Source organism: Cavia porcellus, unplaced genomic scaffold (assembly GCF_034190915.1).
Source record: "Cavia porcellus strain 051 isolate PalLab524CR breed Dunkin Hartley unplaced genomic scaffold, mCavPor4.1 scaffold_17, whole genome shotgun sequence".
Lineage (NCBI taxonomy): Eukaryota > Metazoa > Chordata > Mammalia > Rodentia > Caviidae > Cavia > Cavia porcellus.
Window position 1 is genome coordinate 10,955,048 of NW_026947500.1, and position 14,484 is coordinate 10,969,531.

The window sequence follows — 14,484 nt, forward strand, 5'->3', positions numbered from 1 at the left end:
TATTTTATTTACTCTTTCAGTTTCTTTTTTTAAATTTTATTTAAAGAAAGACTTAAAAACAGAAAATAGGTAGAAATAATACATGTGTTCAGAGAAAAAAATAAACAGTAAGAAATCACTAGTTGATGTTTACATATTGTCATTTTACAAATAGTTGTTCAAGATACAAAAATGGAACTTGTAGAGTGGGAATTCAAACAGCGAGACCACAAACAGTTCTGTTCAACTGTCCAACAAAAACTTAGTAATATGGTTATCAATCCTATACACTTAAACATACATGCAGTTATCCATATCTTCAATTATGTTGAGACTGAATAAACCCAACCAGGCTAATATCACTCTGAACAAAGAATAATACTATTGCTGGGTTTCACGTTATGACAATCCAGGATCAGCACTGGGTATTTTAGTGTCTCTTTTTCTTCAAAGTATCTATGCATTTCATCATGTGTAATATGATCAGTTCTCATAAACTGTTTAGAGATTCTACACATGCATGAGTCTTAACATGTATTTCTATCCTTTATATATTAGAGGGAGAAACAAAACAAAGCAAGGCAAAATAAAACATATCCCTATAAATACATGTATTGAAATAAACATATAAGACTTGTAAAAATCATTCTACCATGGTTCCTGTATTGTCTCTTGTTGTCTCCAATAGAATTGGCTGTATCATCAGACATAGTATAATTGAATATATCAGTACATAACAGTATTAATAAAAACACAACTTTGTATATAGTATAGAATTTCAAAAACCGGCAGTTAGCAAACCAGAATGTGTATCGTAGAGTCTTGTCATCTTCGGTGTAGTTGCCTATACTCTCAGACTTGATACTATCAATCATATCAGTTTTGAATAAGATCTTCTCTGCCTCATTTCTGTTATGCTCTTTTTTGCCATCAGTTGTCTGCTTATCTTCTTCATTCTGTTTTCTGCTCCATTCATTGAGGCCTCTTTGCCACTGTTCCTGGAATCCTAGTACTTTTCTCTCTCTCTAGAATGCCCTGGAGTATTCTCTGTAGAGATGGATTGGTGGTTGCAAATTTCCCAAGTTCCTCTTTGTCTTGGTAGCATCTTGGTTCTCCATTAATTTCTAGAGACAGTTTAGCAGGGTATATCAATCTGGGATGGAGGTTATTTTCTTTCAGGGTTTGGAATATTTCATTCCAGGGTCTTCCTAACTTGATAGTTTGTGTCAAGAAGTCTGCTGTTATTCTGATGGGCCTTTCTCTGTAGGTTATCTGTTTCTTGTCTCTAACAGCTTTTAATATTCTGTTCTTATATTGAATTTCTGGGATCTTGATTATTATATGTCTGGGTGTAGCTCTGTTTTGGTTGTAGTCGGCTGGAGTTCTGTATGCCTCATATATTAGAATATCATTTCCTTTTCCTATGTTTGGGAAGCTTTCCTTAATTATTTCTGTGAATAACCTTTGTAGTTCCTTTGTTTGCATCCCAGCTTCTTCATTTTCATTCTTTATTCTCAAATTATAGATCCTTTTGTCATCTTCTAGCCTTTATATTGTTGTTACTGCTTGTTTCCTTGTTATTTTTAAAAAGTTTTCCCTTCCATACTCCCACATTACAAAATTGTCCTCCAGTTTGGATAATCTATCCTTAGTTTCTTTCAAGCTGATTTGCCATCTTTCCATAGAGTTTTTAATTTCCTGGTAATCTCTTTGAATAGGCTTCATGTATTCTATATATTTTTTTATATTCTTCACCAAATGGTTCTCTCCTTTGTTTGAGTTCCTCCCTTCTTCTGTCTGTGTCTGCTTGAGGGGTGCTTAGTATCTCTTTTATTAATCTTCTTATATCTTGCTTTATTTGGCTAAATACTTCACTTTTGAACTTGCTTATGAGGTCCCGAATATATCTCTTTATGTCCACTGGCACTGTGTCTGACATTGCATGTTTGCTGTTCTCACTCTCCTTTGTATTTACCTGTCCTGGGTCAATGTTCTCAGCGTTGGGACCTGGGGACTTTTTTTGTTGCTTCCTCTTCCCATCTTTTTTGCTTCTTCCAGGATGCCCCAGATTCTTTCTTTGTTGGTTTACAATTCTTCTGAAGCACACTGTCTAGATGACTCTTCACACTGCAATGTGCTAGTGAGTTGCAAACAGGGACAGCGAAAAATATGGAACACTTCAGGAATTTGCATGTCATCCTTGCACAGAGGCCATGCTAATCTTCTCTGGTTCCAATTTTAGTATATGTGCTGCTGAAGTGAGCACGTAACAACATTCCTGTATTACAGATAAACTGTTTCCACTGTCTCTTGCTGGAACTTTAACTCTGGAAAGGATTCAGATAACTGAACTTTAAGAAAGGCAGGGACACTTTTCATCTTTCTTAGCATGGTTCTTAGAGATGCAAATTACTTTTCACTGGCAACTCCACCCTCTTGGTCATCCCTCCTCAGATTACTTCCTGTCTATGACTGGTAAACTTCTCAGTATCTTCCAATTCACAATCATGCTTCCTGCCTATTGCAGGCCAAAAAGGGCCTGGCAGATTATTAATGCTTTCTGCCATAGCTACAATTGAAAGAAAGGACTGAGGCACCCAAACTTTTAGCTAAAAGAACATGAATGCATTTTACTTCATGGGCCACAAGATGAAAAACTAAGCAGCTTCTGTCCATGGAGCTGGAAGTTTTTTATTTGTTTTTACTAATCATGGATAGGCACAAATAGCACACAATGGGACAGCAGATGAATAGAAGAATGGAGGAACAGATGGATGGCTTTGACTAGAGTCAGTGCAGACAAGGAATAAGCAAGAGAAACTCACCTTTCAGGTGTACTATTTGTTGTAAATCAGATTAAAAGGTATAACAAGGAGAGTTAAAAACTACAACTAAAATTTTAGTTATAGATTTCAACTCTCCTTGCCACTCCTTGGGATAACTAATTTGGATTTTACTGGGAACTGTGCTAATGCAGTTTTTAAATCCAGGCGAACATTGCATGGGGTTGAGTGTAGTGGACCTCAGTGTTAACTCTTATATAAAAAAATAAAAAATCAATTTAAAAAAACAGCAATTCTACCCACAGCATGGTTTCCAGCTTTCCTAGAAAAAAGGCTTCAGTTCAAATAAAAATAAGGGCCAATTAATTTGCATTCACTACAACAGGCTGACAATGCAACAGGTTTGGATGCAGTTTAATTGAAACCATGAATTACTCCACATCATCTGGGAGGCAAGAGCTCATTATTCTGATTTTTTTTTTCTTTTGGAAACAGAAATAGCCCAGTGCCTCAGGAAATACACACATTTCAACAGACTCAAAACACAGGGCTCTTTCTGAGTCTTGGGTGTTTCCCTCTGCCTTTCTTGCCATAACAATGATTACGCTGCATCAACAAACAGGGGTTAGATTCAGGTGAAAAGACAACAGACCCAGGATGCTCTTAAACCCCTCAGATTAAGCTAGGAACGTGGATTGGCCCAGTGATGCAAAATCCAGTGCTAAATTCCTTCCAAAGCCAAAATACACAGCTGCCATCTTTCTGACATTAAATCTGAGAGGAAAATTTAAGAAGACAAGGCAGGTAACAGACTAAGGGCACCTGTAACCGTGCAGGCCTCCATTTGCTTGAACTGATGAACTTGGCAGTTAGAGGGCCTTTTTAGATGAGAGGACTTTACCTCCCCAGGTTTGGGGTGAACTGGGAAAAATGGAAACAGAGGTTACAGTGGCAGTGAGCACAATAAAAAAGAAAATTTCTCCTGTCTCTGACCCATGTACCGTGCATCAAGGGTTCTGGATCATGATAATCAAGGAAATGATCTGTTTTGGTTTATGAGTCTCTGACTTTGGGACATAACAGGAGACAGCACCATGGATAAGGTAGCATTTTCCTGCAGTGGAATGGCTTCAGCAATGCCAGTAGAAAAGGATTTGATTGAACAAGCGCTCAAATTCCCTGAGGTTGAGCCAAAACCATAGTAAGAAAGGATACTTTACCAATCTGTTTTAATTAGGGACAGCAAAGAACTGGTTCAATTTGGATAAAGACTAGTGATTGCTTCTCTTTCCCAGTAGAGTGCTGAGGCTGACGAATACCAGGTACTGAGACAAGAGCCCAAAAGACATTGAATTCTGGCTGCAATAATTATAATTAGGTGCACATGCATCAGTATGGCTGGTACCTCCATGTACCCCCAAAGCCTCATGTGGTCATAGTTGGACTTTTTAAGGGTCGCTAGATCTAGAGGTGTGATGGTGGGTTTAAGTGTGTGGTGCTGGAACTAAAAGTGTATCCAACCAAGTGCTGGATCCAGTGATTGATTTGGCATAGTTCTGAGAGTGGATAATAGCAAGGCTCTCTGAGAATGAGTACTGCCCACCCTAAGAGTGAGGAGCCTGGGCAGAATGTAAAAGACAGAAAGACGATTGCTGTAGTTTGCTTGCTGTTTGCTACTATGCTGCTTTGCTGCCTTCTCCCTTCCATGAGCTGTTTCTCCTCTATGGTTCCTCTGCCAGGCCATGTGGTGCCTTGGAGCCCTAGCCAACAACGGGCTGAAACCTCTACAAACTGTAAGCTGAAATAAATCTTTCCTCTTTTCACTTAGGGTGTCAGATATTTTTGTCTCTGCAATGAGAAAAGACAGACATGAATGCACACATGTACAAAAACACAACTTCCTTGCAATGAACTCAGTTTTATGCCAAACAGAAATAAAAAACAAGAGACAACTTTAAATAGGGCTGCAGTAGAATAGCTCCCAAAAGCTCCATGTGGGGATTCTATAAATTGGCATGATTATGACTTGGCATCTTGCCCTCTTGTCCATACCAGTGTTTCATAGCTTGCTGTACACCTCTGCCCAATTTTCATGTTGTAGTCCTGCTTCCTCTAGGTTGCATGGGCAAGTCAGAGAGCTAAATAAACGTAAAACCAGATATAGATTCTGTGTGTCTTTTACACACCAGTCTTTCACCCTTGAGAATATATTGTCACATTTAAAAATTTATATTTGGTCATAAAATTATCTCTTAATTCATTATAAATATCCCTGCCTGATAATTGATAAACAGCCGTGATTATAAAAATTCAACACTTTGATTTTTAAACTTTTATTGCTCACTACCTACTAATTCTTGGGCACTAGTGTGTATGTAATAATGCATTGTTATTAATGAAAACCTAGGGTTTCATAATTTCACTAACAACACAGATAGATACAAAAGGAATAGTCTACCTTCATAGATCATGCTGTGTACAATTTGTTCATTTTTGTAACACTAAATTTATTTTAGAATTCAGATTTAAAATTGGATTTAATAAGTATTCATGGTTTAAGTCCTTGATATGGTTGGAATATGTGGCTCAGCTATAACAATAAATCGGTGTTTTCTTTTTTCCATGCTTTCCAGCAGCAACCCAGGCAGTCACAGCAAATTCATTCTCACACAAAACATTTCTTTAGTTTAGAGTCATTATGTTTTTCAGGCATATCATTAAAGAATGCAAATGTAAACATTCAACTCTAATTCATTTCACTGTGATGTCCGTGAATATCGGGGACTTTAAAAATATGTAATGAAAAAGAAAGTACACTCCCTTGATTTCTTAGTACCTTGAAGATTCTAGTGTCCTGTGTACCTTCATGTGGAACATTTAAGCAAAACTAGCCTCATGATTTGAACCAGTAATTTGAGGCCTGTTTCAAGCACTGTCTTTATCACTAAGTTCTCTTTGGAACATTACTATTTATTTTCTTGAGAAACAAGAGGTTTCTTGTGCCTCAGAGGCCACCAGAAATATTTTATGACTCAAGACTTAGGGCAGAAATATCCCATGACACAGAGGAACTTGTATCCTCATAGAAGAGAGGTAGACAGATTCTTCATCGGTATCTGATAATGTTTAGAGACTAATTAATTACATTGATCTTTGGTTTCCTCATCTGTCAGGTGACATGAGACCATGAGAAAATTTCTGAAGACCCACACCTATTGTTCCAATTCTGTGGGGGTGGTGAGTGTAAATTTTCTAATATAAGGAAGATGTAGGTCACGTATGCAGAGAAGATTTATGAAAAAAAATCAGTAACAAACCCATAAGGTGAAGCTGGGGACACCAACCAGAAATGAAGATGGTAGGAAAGAAAACCAAGGTTCATAACGAATCCCACTTATGGTGGCTATTTTCTACATCTGATATACTATTAACCATTTTCAGCATGTTACTGGTGATGTCTTTACATGGAAGTTCTATAAAGTGATCTTCAAGCTTAAGTCCCATAATAATCGCATTATTTCTGTCAATTCCATCTCATCTGTTTCTGTCACTACTGAGGGCTCTTGGCACCCTTTTGGCCATGCAGCCTTTAAATTTATTAGATTCCTACCTGTTCCTAAAAACTCATCAAGTAGGGCTCAGTTCTGCTGATCCAGCTTCAGTGATTTATTGCCAAAGGTACACTTCTCCATCAGCACCTTGGTGCAGACCTTATTGTGAATTTCCACAATGCCTAATTCACCTCCTCACCTCTCTTTTTCTATCTCTCTTCCTGGCTGTTCTGTAAATAGACACTAGAGTCATTTCCCAAAGGGCAGGTCAGAGCCTGTTATGCTTAAATACATTCAATTTTGCCCCTTAACCTGTACAAAAAATGCAAACTCCCTAGACTGTCTTTTGCAATTCCCACACAACCATTTTTTTCTTTTTCTTTATTCTCTTCCAATGTCTTTCACATATATTCCTAGCTTACTGAATTTCATCATTTTCCTGATAATTTTTCACAACTGCAGAGCTCCCCCATTATCTTCATATGTCCAAACTGAAGGCACCAATTGCCAGCTCTCTGTTTTCTAAAGTTTTCCCACATCTTCCTGCTAATAATCATCACTACTGCCTCCAAATGCCTACCTATAACATTTAATCTATACCTTTCTTTGACACTTCTTTCTCTCTATGTTAACATTTAGAAACACATTAAGAATGTAAGTCCTTGATTAATTAACTTAGTTTCTTGTGTAGAGATTGGTAGCAATTCTATATTGTTTGAAGTTATGGAGTGTCTCATCAAAGGACACACACACACATACACATTAATACCTTTTGGCCAAAAAAAAAAAAAAAATGAATTTGAGGCACAGTTTGACCAGACTACTCTGTTATAGAGATACCAGATTGTTTTGAATTCTCCCTTTACAAAACTTTTTAAATAGCATTAATATTTCACTATGGGTCTTTCAAGATGCATGTTCTGAAGTTTTTTATGCCTATGAATCCAAGTAACATCTTCAAATATTGTTTACTCTTTGTGACAAAAGTAAAGTCACATTAGAATAATTATAGTTAACATGTATTGATCCTTTAGGAAGTAGCATGTCATCTATTAAAAATTTGACATTAATTATCTCATTTAATTCTCATAGCAATCTAATAAGATCATTTAATTTGTGAGCAGTGATGGAAAAGTATGTTGAATAAAATTCTAAGGGTTACACAGGTATTAGATAGAAATCCAAGAAAATGCGTGAAAGTTAACTTGACATTAGGATCTATCTATTTACCTACTATGCTATACTATCTCCAGTTGAAAAGAAAAAAAAATTGGCTTTGGAATTAGACAAGAGTTTAATCTTTCCTTTGCTATTTATTACTAGTTGTATGACCTTGAGCAAGTTATTTAATTTTCCTGAGACACATTTCTTTCTCTATCAAATGGTCAAAAGCAAGCCTATTTAGCAGAGTTCTTAATAGAAATCAATGAAATAGTATCTCTATTACTCAATGCCAGGTTCCTCGCCTTCCGGAGCAGCTTCCCCTTTGAGATCCCTTCTCGATTTCATCCTTAGTTGTTCATTCTCCTGTTTCATGTTCTCTTCTACTCTTCCTCATGGCTGAGTCATTGGACCATAAAAACACTTAACCTAAAGCCGGGCGTGGTAGCTCATGCCTGTAATCCCAGCACTCAGGAGGCTGAGGCAGGAGGATTGTTGGAAATTCAAGACCAGCCTAGGCTACAAAGTAAGCTCAAGGCCAGCCTGCACTGCATAGAGAGACCCTGTCTCCAAAAAAAAAAAAAAAAGAAAGAAAGAAAGAAAAAAAGACATTTAACCCACTTAACCACATGCACCTACGTCTATTACTTGGTTCTACAGAACATCAGAAGATCCTTTTAAAATGAAATTTTTCTCTTTTTGTAAAATTTTTGGTTGCATATCTGGCAGACCATTCTCTTATTGTCTTCATACAGAATGAGGAGATAGAATCAGTGACCATATATTAATTTCTTGGTCAACAGTGGAAGAGGAGAAAGAGTTTCTCTTGCAGTTATGTATGTGCCTACTACAATAACTGACAAAGAACTAATCCATAAATACAGTATTAGTTGTTTTCCCTCAACCCATAAGGAAAAGGGTGAATTGTAATACTGAAATATTAAAACGGAAAAAAATTCACACTCTTGTGAAATTTATATATCACCAATTACACTAACCCAGTGAAACAGGAGGCATAAACTCTACTGTTATTGTAAGCTTGAGTGCCTTATTTTGTGCTATCATTGATCTCAGGCCTTTCATAATGAGCTACACCCTCAGTTCCTCTTTGCATTTTGAGATGGGCCCACACTAAGTCACTAAGTTTCCAGGCTGGGCTCAGATTTGAGGTCTTCCTGCTTCAGCTTCCCAGGGTTCTGCAGTTCAAAGAACGTACCTTTTCTTTTCTCTTCTTTATTTTTTGTTCAAAAAAAATTTATTGAAGTAGCTGCAAGTACTTTAACCAGCTACAAAAAGCAGGTTAATAGGCAGATGAACAGACAAGAAAGCATACCGAACATATAAAACAATCACACTGAATCAGAATGCACCCCTGTATACATTGGTCATGATCAATTATTTTCTTAGTTTTAGGTTTATAGCTCTAAGCCACTTGAGTAGTACTTTTTCTCAGTTAGCACTGTAGACTTATAACAGCAGAGAAAAAGTCTGTAGATTGTTACACAGAATCATTCATTTTAAAACAAAGTTTGAGGTCTTCTCTATTCTTTTACTTACATTTAGAGGATATAGAGGAAACATCAATCTTTTGTAGTCTTTCATCTTAAATCAGTTCCAAGTTCATAAAATATAAAGTAAAGATGAAGCTTTTGGGGGCAGACATTGAGTTACCCATAATCATTTAAAATGTACTACCTGCCTTTAAGGTCTTCCTCGTATACTTTTGAAATGAGATACAGAGAAGAAGCAAAAACAGAAAAAAAGACATAATCCCATGGTTAGATTTCCCAAATGGAAACTCACCCTGTTTCTTATGGTCACAACTGTCTTTTATGTGTATAATGTAGTGGAGCTTTTTTTATTTTATTTTGAATAGAATAAAACTGAAAGAAATAAAACAGAAAAGAGACAATCAAAACAAAGCAATGAACATGATACAAGACTTCAAAACAAGATAAAAGGAAACAACAATGGTTACCATGATGCCTCTTGCTATCTTCAAAATAACTTCCTATACCATTGGGCACAATAAAATCAAGCAAAACAGAACAGAATGAAACAAATCAAAACAATGAAAGCAATACAGGACTTCAAAACAAAACAGTAGGAATACAACAGTGGCTATTATAATGCATCTTGTTATCTTCAAAGTAGCTGTTTATACCATCAGACATAATAAAATCAAATAAAACAAAATAGAATAAAACTCAATCAAAAGCAAACAAGTAAAGCAATACAGGTCTTCAAAATAAGATAACTGGAAATCAATATTGGCAACTGTAATGCATTTTATTATTTTTGAAAAGGTTGTCCATGCTATCAAATATGATAAAAATCAAACAAAACAAAACAGAACAAAACCAAGCTAAACAGAACAACGAAAACAACACAGGGTTTCAAACAGGATATAGATTAACAATGGCCACTGCCTTCCCCTTTAGACATCTCCTCCCCTTTCACCTTCATAACATCTATTTTTCATTTTTGATTCCACTAATTTCTTAATATTTTATACTACAGAGACAACATAATATTCACCCATGTGACTTGGAACCATTTCATCCATGAGCATGATCTCAAGTTGTATCCATTTAGCTACAAGAGCCTCTAGGTTATCTTTCTTTATAGCTGAGTAGCTTTCTATTATATAGAAATGCCATATCTTTCTTGTCATTTTACAATTAATGGGCAAGCTACTCTTACTTGTTTTCTGATTCCTTGTCACATAGAGAATTATTTTCTCTCCTTTGACTTTAGTCTATGAATTTCCTTTTGAGTTACATGTGTTTCTTGAATAAAGCATATCAGTAGATCTTATCTCCTGACTCACTCTGCTTGTGTTTCTTTTTATTGGTGAATTGGGGCCATCTACATTAATGGTTATGGCCAACACGTACTGCCTCATCTAAGCCATGTTATTTTCCTGCTGTTGGCTGCCTACTTTTCCCCTCTATTCAGTTGTCTGCCCCACTTGGTGATTTCACAATGCCACATTTCCTGGAACCATGGTCTTTTTTAACTCTCTCTATAATGTCCTTCAGTATTCTTTGTAGGAATGGTTTGTTGGTTATGAATTCTTTCAATTGTTCTTTTGTCATGGAAGTATCTTGTTTCTCATTAATTTTGAAGGATAATTCTGCAGGGTATATCAATCTGGGTTGGAGGTTATTTTCTTTCAGGACTTGGAATACTTCTCTCCAAGCTCTACTTGACTTAATGGTTTCTGTTGAGAAGTCTGTCGTGATTCTGATGAGTTTTCCTTTATAGGTGATCTGTTTCTTTTCTCTTACAGCTTTTAATATTCTTTTCATGTTTTGAATTTCTGGGACTTATTATATGTTTGGGTGTAGATTTATTTTGGTTGTGACTAGCTGGAGTTGTATATACCTCACTTATCTTTATATCATGTCCTTTTCCCATGTTTGGGAAGTTTTCTGTTATCACTTCTGTAAACAGACTTTTAATGTCATCTGTGTTGACCCTTGCTTTTTCACTGACATCTGTGATTCTTAAGTCCTTTTGGTTTGTGTCATCTTACAGTTGTTGAATTATTGTTTCCTTATTATTTTTAAAAGATCTTTCCTTTCATGATTACAAGCTGCACGTTTGTCTTCAAGATCCAAAAATCTATGTTCAGTTTCTTTCAAATGATTTTGCCAACTTTCAATGGAGATTTTAACTTCCTGGATATCTCTTTGAATCTGTTTCATGCATTCTATTTCTTTCTTATATTGTTCATTCATTGTTTCCCTCACTTTCCTATGCTCAATTTTTTATCTATGTCTTCTTTAGAGATGCTTTTATTATGTTTTTCATTTCTTCTTTTACTTGAGATAATATTTCTGTTCTAATTTGTTTTATAGCCTCATGAAGTTGTCTTTTACTTAAGTTGTCATCACTGGTGTGTAACTCCCAATGTCTCCCATGTTTTCATCTCTTGTACTGTCTCTGTTTGGGTTGGAGGCCAGAGACTGCCTTTTGCTTCTTTGTCTTGACATTTTCTTGGATTTTTCCAAACAAGTGAGTAGTGGGATCCCAGACACTTCCTGATTGGCTACCATTTCTCTGGAGCATGACTGTTTGGTTCTCCTGGGTTCTCCTGGCCAGTGCTGGCTATGAGTATCCAATGGTGGCCACTGAGTGTGCTGGTACAAGACCAGCTGCTGTTTTTCCCAGACCATGCTGGCTACCTGGGACTGCGTGCAAGGGCAGGACTGGTTGCTGCCTCCCAACACAAACTGGCTATCTGTGGGCAGTGTCTTCTGATGGCTGCTGGAGTGTGCCTGTATAATGTAGTGTTTGTCTTCCAGCCTAATAGCTCATCAATACTCATGGAAACTATTATTAAGCATCAACATGTGTTCAGATCGGGGAACAGGGTTAACTGTACTCAACAGAAGACAGAGCAACTGGAGTTAGTCTGCAGCAAACAACAGGGAAAAATAAGAAACACAGACCCACAATAGTATCAACATGCATTATTAGGCCAGTGTCAAGGTAACGCAACCCACATAGATTTCCTTAAGCTGAGTTTATACACAGAGAGGGGCAATTTTATCAAGACCCATAGACTCTGGAGTTCATCAGGACAGAATCCATCAGCTGTGGTGAAGCATCTGAGAACACCAACTGGTTGGCCAAAGCCATCCATTCAAAGGCTGCCAGGAAATCAATGCTATCCAACTAACTATATCTCTATTCTGAAGATGATAATCATTGAATAAACCTGGGCTTATGGCTCTTTCACTGGCAATTCATCCTTCTGAGCTGTAGAAAAGGTCATATCTTTCAAATCTACCTGCCTCGTGGATATGGTTCAGTTTGATTGTCATCATACAAGTACTGCTCACTCTCTTTCATCTCCAACTGAGACTTATGCCAACAAGTCGTTTCCCTCTGAATGTTTTTAGCATTTATCATTTTTCTTCATAGTATCTTGCTATAATATCTAGTGTATTATATCAGACCTTTTGGATTTCATTATTTTTGTCACGCATCAGAGCTGGAATCTGTATTTCCTTGATTGTGTTATCTCTCCTGGTACGGTGGAAAACTATCTGGTAGAACACATTATTTGACACAAAATTTATCATCTTTTTATTGAAAATTTAGCAATTCAATAAGGGGAGATATTGTCAAAGAGTTTGTCAGTAGCGTAGCACAAGAGTCATACATAGATACCATTCCAATTATAACCACTTCTAAAACAAGGTCATCTTCTGCAACAATAATTTTAGTTTATGCTCAAGGTTTGGAACAAACCTGTACTCCTTAAGACCTGTTCCTAGTCCAAGTCTGGAATGAACAGATTCGCTAGAGTTCCCAAACATTCTCCATAATGAATAAACAAAATTTTAGTTGGTTCATCATACTGAGTAATATGCCTAATAATTTTCATCAGTAATGTATCCTTGGACTTCAGAGTCCTTTTCAGGAGCATCTTCAACCCGTTTATTTCACAAATCAACTGCACATTCCTCATTAGCAGGAAGATTAATGCAAAGAAGAATGAGTTCCAAATCACTTAGTTTATCTGAACATTCAGAGGACATCTTCATTAATTGTGGTATGCAGTTAATGTATGCAAACAGTGATTTAAAATGATCATTCATGATTATGTGGTAAAGCACATATTGCTATTTATTTGTTGTTTTCTTTGTTGAGGATTGCTGTGAGTTTGGGGAGAAGTCCAACTTGTGCCATTTTATTCCGTGGTCCTATGTGAAAGGACAGGTTTAGTAAAGGCTGCAGAGTGACATTTAGTAAACCTTCATGCATACACAATGTCAGTTTTTACCTCTCTCTTTCTTTGTTTCCTGACAATGAATCATGCAGCTCTGCAAATAGTACAACAGCTGTTCCATTTCATTTAGTTTTGAGGGACAAATAAGTTTATATTTTCTCAACCACCTTCCACCCTGGGAAGTTCTATATTAGCACTGAAATCCTTCAGACAAATAATTTTTTGGCATCTATTTTGTTCTGTCAACATGGAATTTCCCAATTCTCCACTTTATATTGAACAGAAGTGATTTATCTGATGAATGTACATGAATACCACTTCCTTTAACTTTCCTTAAGGGTAATGGAGCATCCTCCCCTTGCGGGGCAGTCAAGCACCCTAACCCAAGGCAGTGGCACCCCAAACCCAGGGAACTGGGGCAGTGCAGTACTGTAGTTACCATGGTGTAGCCATGGATCCTCCCACAGCAACTGTTCCCAATTGCCACCCAGACCGTCCCAGGGGCCCTCTACCCACCCCTTCTAAGGTGCATGGATCCCTTAATTTCTTTTTTTGTTTCTATTGGTCTGAAACTCATTCGAAATGAAAGTTATTATTTACAACCAAAACTTAATTCCCAATCACAGAGCCAAAGCTCTTACGTTTTAATAAAATCAATTTAGCAGTTTTATTTTCATGAATTTTGCTTTGGGCATGATACCTAAAATTCATCACCAAATTCACTCAGATTTCTTCTGTTTCATTAAAGAAGGTTTAAAGTTTGCAATTAGGTGTATGATTAACTTTGAGCTAATTTTTGTGAAATGTCTCTAAGTTATTTCCCCACCCACCCATACACATGGTCTAGCACCATTTTTTGTTGAAAATACTACCTTTTCTCCTTGAATTTTCTTTGCTTCTTCATCAGAGATTAATTGACTATATATTTATTCAGGTTGGTTTCTAGACTCTCAATCTGTTTTACTAATTTATGTTCTAATGTTACACTGTACCACACTGTCTTGATAAATTCTATACTCAGTCTTGAAATCAGGTAATATGGGTCCTCTTTGTTTTTATCCAGTACTGTGCTAATAATTGTAGGATTTTCATCTTTTTTTTATCAATGTCTACAAAATAGTTTTGGGGGATGTTGACTAGGATTGTTTTGGGTTTTTGCACTGGGGATCAAACTCACGACTTTGCCAAGCAGGCACTTAGGCCTCTGAGCTAAACCTCAGCCCTTAGGATTTTTTAACTATAGATTAAATTAGGTATAATTGATGTC

The 14,484-nt window shown here is 36.7% G+C and overlaps 1 protein-coding gene, 1 non-coding gene and 1 pseudogene across 2 annotated transcripts in view; 1 reads left to right on the forward strand and 2 right to left on the reverse strand.

Annotated features, from left to right (window-relative positions):
- Kcnmb2 (potassium calcium-activated channel subfamily M regulatory beta subunit 2) overlaps positions 1-14,484 on the forward strand; it is a 248,514-nt gene that overhangs the window by 75,244 nt on the left and 158,786 nt on the right. The gene's annotated exons all lie outside the window — the stretch shown is intronic.
- On the reverse strand, positions 2,143-2,245 carry LOC111756114 (U6 spliceosomal RNA). The gene has a single exon (XR_002790605.1). It is a non-coding gene; the product is annotated as a U6 spliceosomal RNA (small nuclear RNA).
- LOC111756095 (kinesin-associated protein 3-like) lies at positions 11,967-13,252 on the reverse strand (annotated as a pseudogene).